Here is a 6207-nt window from a genome sequence, read left to right as displayed (position 1 = left end):
GGACCAAACACAGTGTTCCAGAGATGGTGTAACCAGGGCAGAGAATAATGGAACTATCAGCCTGCTCATTCCGGAAGCTGGCCATCCAGCAGAGCCCAACATCACAGAAGCCCTTCAATGGCTGCGTTCCCTATTAATATATGGTACTCTGGCATTTGGCAGACTGCCTGATATGTTGTAGATGATTAATAAATGTCTACTGACCGATTGGCTTCTCTCAGTGGGGGCTCTTTGAATCTTCCCCTGAAAAGTTCTGATCTTGGGTTGCATGAGGGGTAAGCTCTGCAAATAGCCTTTGCCCTTAGATAATTATATCTTCCCACTACCCCTAAGTCCTATGTGTTGTCCTATAGAAGTGATAGGTAGGACATGAACACCAGTTATATAGTCAAAGGATCTGAGCCCAGATCTCACCTCTGGTCCTACCCACATGACTTTAGTCATTACATTCACTTGTCTGAGCCTCAGTTTCCCCACCTGTAAAATGAAAGAGCTGGACCACACAGCCTCAAAGGTCCTTTAAAAACTAGATTATTGTAACAATGAGAAAATGAGGGGCTATGAAGAAAGGCCTCGTGCTGTGGTTTATCAGATTTGGACTGAGAAGGCCTGGGGTCCATCTCAGTTGTACCATTCACCCGTGAGATCTTGAATGAATCATTTCATTTTTCTTAGCTTCATTTCTTCATCTGTAAAATGAGAGGGGAGACTTAGGACCTCAAAAATCATCTCTTTACAACCTTCTCCCTCCTCTTATTTTATGAGGACCTCAGAACTCCAACAGGGAGGCCGTTTGCCTTGTGTCACGTGGACACCATGATTCTGACCCAGGTCCCCTGGTTCCAAACCCAAATGACCTCTCTCAGGTCCCTCCCGACTCTAAAATCTTACAAACTCAAAGGTGAAATGATTGGGAAGTGAGTGAATCAGTGGGCTGACCAGCTGAGAGTTGTCTGACCTTTATTCATGGCGTCCACTAATAAAGCCCTCTACTGTCTGTCTGTCATACTTAAAAAGCATGAACTCAGATGTTACACCAGATCACAAGCCAGCCTTTTGAGGAGAAATTGGGGTTGGGCACAGAAATTGGCCCTGGGCCCTCCACATGACTGAATGGTTTTTTCCAAACACTCCAGCTGCCTTTGAGCAACTGGGTGTGGTTGAGATTAGTTCACCAGAGAAAATGAATCTCTGACTCAGGGTCTTTCACCTGCTTTGGGCATTAGTGACTTAGGAACTCCTACAGCTCTTGGGAATAGGCAAAACCCTAAAATCCCACAAGTCCAAGTGACTCTCTGCTGACACCATTGAAAGCACTCATTCATTTCCCATGGCTTTCCTTCTTTAAAAAAAGAAAAGAAAAGAAAAAAGAACAAAACTTTAAATTCTAGGGAAACGCAAAAAACCAGCCTCACAGTCAAGGGCTTACATCCTCTGCTTCAGTCACAGATAGATAGGCTTTTTGACCCTGGGCATACCACTTACTCTCTTATTACCCCAGATAACTATTCGAGGATATAAATGTCAAATCTACTTCAAGAGAGGAAGTTTTCTTCCTGGGAGTTCCCTTTTTCAGCTAAATCCCAAGTCTGGTCCAAAACAAATAAACATACAATAAAATTCAATGAATCTAAATCTAGAATTGTGAGTTCAAAGCACATTAACTTGGGTGGTTGGGTGGGAATTCCCAGGAACACCCTCCGTCCATGAGGGTTGGCACTAGGTCTGCAGATTATTACTGCCTATAGCACTGAAAGGTTAAGTAAAATATCCTGGAAGCTAATAGAAATCAGAGGCAGTAGTTTTAAATCTTCCACTTTCTAACTGAGTGAGTTTGACCGAGTTGTAATATCTGTGGATCCCAGTTTACATATCTATAGAAAGAGGGAGTTGGATCAGAATGATTTTCTAGAGGTTTTTTCCTAGGTCTAAAAATTTGAAATTATCCAAGCCAAGATTATTGAGAGGACATGCTATAGATTGAGGGTATTATTTTTTATGTCCAGGCATAGATGGTAAATCATTAACCTCTATTAGCTGTGAATTCATGTTCTCATCTTTTAAGATGCAGTGAATGATATAGTCTTTTTTTTCCCCCAAAATGCCCAAAGTCCAAGTGTTCTGTCTAGAATGGCAGAAGCAATTGAGCATTTGGCAAGCAGGCCTGATAACTGGCTCTATTCTCCCATCTCAGTCCCACTTTTCTAGAGTGGAAGGAAAGAGGGAACCTTAAGAGCAGTTAACCCTGAAAACTATAGGTTGGGTTCAGGGAAATTTATTCTATCTGTTTGTGAACACTGGCCAATCTTACAAAATCTAGGGCACTCCCTATAGGATCATCTGAACCTCAGTTGCTACAAAAGAGATGTTCCTTTTCCTTTTTTACTCTCAAATTCAAACTTATTTTGAACATAGACCTGTTCCTAATCACCTTGCTCTAACGTATGTGTTTTAGAGAGCACCATACATTTCACATGAAAATGAATTCTATCTGCTCCCTGAAAAATAATAAAATTTTCTTCTTTATTAAGAGGTACTATATATTTAGAGTAAAAAGGACAGCAGAGATTATATAGTCCATCTCTCCTTATCTGAAAAACGAGAAAATGAAATGATTCCTAGAGTCATTTGTCCAAGACCATGCATACAAGGTATAAGAAGTAGCATTTGAATCCTGATTCTAAGGATAATGGAACGTTCTTTTCACTCTTTTAAGCTGTTTGTTTAGACTTCGAGTTAAGAAGACCAGAACTCAAGTCTTGCCTCTGATTTATAACAACAGCTAGCATTTTATAGACATTAAAGTTTGTAGATCAATTATATACTTCTCATTTGATCCTCTTGACAATACTGTGAGCTGTCATGCTTATCCCCATTTTACAGGTGAGAAAACTTTGACTGCAAGAGATTGACTCCCCCAGAATAAGTGCCTAAGGCAAAATTTGATCTTGAGTCTTCCTGATTCCAAGTTCAATACTCAATCCATTTTGTAACTTACCTGCCTTTCCTGTCTCTCTCCTTTCACTAGGTTAATGCCTTCTTCCCGAGATTTACACTGAGTAGTTTCCATGTTGTCTACTCCTTTAAGGAAAGGATTGATTATTGTCTACATTTGCACCCTAAGAGCTTATGTGCCTGGCATATAAAAAACACCTAATAAATGCTTGGTGACTTGACTCAAATTGACTTCACTTCATTCTCTCCTTCATGGGATGTGTCTCTCATTTGTTTTCATTGACTTATGAGTCTATGTATTCCCTAGACAGAGTGGAACCCAGTGGCGTGCCCTACCCTCTCACTCCAAAGAGATGGTTTTTGTTTTGGTTTGGCTTGGTGACTTGGGAGTTTCACTATGGTCACAGCCACTCTCAGCTGACATCATCCCTTTCTCTTCACTGATGCTATTATTCTTTAGTGTTGAGTGTACATCGAAGAAGTCACAAGACAAGAACACAATGGTTTCCTCATGCACTGGGATGCCTCCCATTTTATGAAGCTCCCTATAAACCAGAAATAAGTTTTGCTCTTGAGTCATCAGGAGCCTGAATGGTCTTTGGAAGTGCTACTGCAGAGACCAATCTTGAGTTGTAATGGACTTCCGCCCCACTGGGGCTTCAGGCTGCCCGTAAAAAAACAAAGCAAAAATCCCAAAACAACTAGCTCTTCTCGGTGGGAAACCATAAGATTGACATAGAAAAGCAGTGCCAGACCTTTCTTATATAGATATTCATTAATTTTTATTCAAGGAAAGTCCCTCAAGGTTATTGAATATTATGGTAGAAGAGGAGCTGGATTTGGAAGGCAGATAATGTGCTTCTACGGTTTACCTTTACTTCTGCCGCTTATTTCATATATAACTTTGTCTGAGTCACTCTACAGGTTTCAGTTTTTTCAGCTGCAAAAGAAAAAGACTAGGTGGTCCCTCAGATCTCTTTGGACACTAATGCCATGATCTCATGAAGTTGGTAATGATGGTAAAATTTGATACTTGGAGGATCATGTGCTTTCTTTCTTTCTTTTTTTTTTTTTAAACATAACCAGGAGGTAATAACCCATTTTATCTGTGTTAACTATTGCCCCCTCCAGTCAAGTTTAGGGATACCGAGTAAACCCAGAATATTTTGTAAACAGCTGAAGCTGGAAGCTATTTATTCTTGGAATCCTTATGTAAGTTCTTTAATCTGTGTGACTAAGAAAGCATCTGTTTATTGTTAATTAATTTGCACACTGGTGGAAACTTTGAGTCACTAGAATTAAGATTTAGGAATGGGAAGTGGTTTGGGACAGAAAGAGCCTGCCAAAGAATTTAAAATAGAGGTGAACTGCAAATAGGCAACTTGGAAGTCTGTGCAAATAGGAAATACCCGATGCTTGGTGTTGTTCCATGACAGAGAGTTGATTCTAAAGTCAGAAGACTGCTTTTCCCCACTTTGCCACTTACCATCTGTGTGATCTTAGACAGATCACTTCCCATAACTGGATCTCTCTCTCCATAACTGGAAAACGAGAGGATTGGATATCTCATGTTTTAAAACTATGATTTTAAGGATGACAACTGTTATCATGACCAGTCTATTTTTTAAGGTTATAGCACTATTGGCTAACATATATACATATATACATGCATGTACACATATGATATGCATGTATACTCACATGAGTATGTGTACAAATACTCTATAATGTGTCATATACATATGTATATAGAGATAAAAATATTGAATTGTAAATTAGATTCATTATATATATATATGTATATATACAACACATTTATCTCACATATATAACATATATGTGTTATGTGTGTATAGATATATATCAATCAATAGTGTACACACTCAATTTATAATAATATATATACACACACTCTATCAGCCTATCTATATTCTAAACACACTAACAAATCTAGCTATCGTGTGTGTGCACTTACATAATACAGCTATATCTCTGAGTATGGGAGTCTGGAAGGATGAGTCATTAAAATATAAACTTTTAGAAAGGAACTTTTTCATTTGGGGATTTGTATCTCCAGTATCTAGCATCCCACTGGCACTCAATAAAAAAAGTGGTGGAATGAAATGGATTAAAAAACTAGGAAAATGCTTTATCATACCTTGTCAGATTTCTTGCTGCCACTATAAGCAGTTTAAGGCAAAGGAGACAATTCTGGACTTGGACTTGGTAAAAGACATATCTTTGAAATTTACTTTAATAGCCAGGTGAACCTGGACACAACATAATGACAGCTCTAGGACTGAAAAATGAAGATGTATCTTATTGGGTTCTAAGGATCAAATAAGATAATGTATGTCAAGTAAGGTATGTCTAAGTATACCTTATATGAAAATATACCATAAAGCATTGTAGGAATGCCATATATGTTTATATATATATATATATATATATATATATATATATATATATATACATACACATACACATACACATATATATGTTTGTTTTGATCCTAACTGCTATTCCTTGAAAGCGAGATATTTGTAAAGTGCATATCCAGTGCCTGGCACATAGTAGACAACACTTATTCTTTAATCTTCTTCCCTCACTTCTTTTCCATTTTCCTTCTGTAATCGTCGCAGTCATTGACCAATGCCAGGAGAAGTGATAATAGCATCATAGACAACTTCAGAAAAGGCAATAAACTTCATCTGGGGACTGATTGTCTCCCAAAACACATGAAGTATTTCAATAGAAAACTTTTGGCATATTCCTCTGGGAGCTTGACCTAGAGGGCAGTTGGGAAGCAAATGAAAGTTCCCACACTGAACAGGAGAAGAATGAAGAAAATCTGAAGAGAAATAAGAGCCCAGAGAGGTTGGGGGCAATGAGAACAACTGGAGAAACAGGGAGAACAAATTAAAGAAACTGAGGAGGGGGAAGGGGGAAAAATGTGAACTTATTCCTTTTTTCCAACGGGGGGATGGGAGCGTGGGAATTATAGGCTAGAAAAGGAAGAACAATCAGAAAAAGAAGAGAGTTTTAAAATTATAAATGGAAGAGGGAAAAGGTTAAAACATGGTAAATACATTTTATTGTTTTTTTATACAACAACTTGAATTGCTTGATACAGTACCTACTCTTAAATCTTCTTTTCCTCACATACTTAAATACCCAAATCTAAACCCATCTATGCTGGACCATTCTGTGTGACTCTGCTCAATATCTTCCCATAAATTCATCCTAGAGGGG

At 38.4% G+C, this 6207-nt stretch overlaps 1 protein-coding gene across 1 annotated transcript in view; it reads right to left on the bottom strand.

The window, feature by feature from the left end:
- Window positions 1-6026: 6026 nt before the first annotated feature.
- TM4SF1 (transmembrane 4 L six family member 1) overlaps window positions 6027-6207 on the bottom strand; it is a 12478-nt gene continuing 12297 nt past the window's right edge. Inside the window, exon 5 of the mRNA XM_003766062.4 lies at window positions 6027-6207. This exon is cut by the window's right edge and continues 811 nt beyond it. The gene's annotated coding sequence lies outside the window, so the exon portion shown is untranslated.

Source organism: Sarcophilus harrisii, chromosome 3 (genome assembly GCF_902635505.1).
Source record: "Sarcophilus harrisii chromosome 3, mSarHar1.11, whole genome shotgun sequence".
Taxonomy (NCBI): Eukaryota; Metazoa; Chordata; class Mammalia; order Dasyuromorphia; family Dasyuridae; genus Sarcophilus; species Sarcophilus harrisii.
Note: the sequence above shows the minus strand (reverse complement) of the source record. Positions and strands in the feature narration are given on the sequence as shown.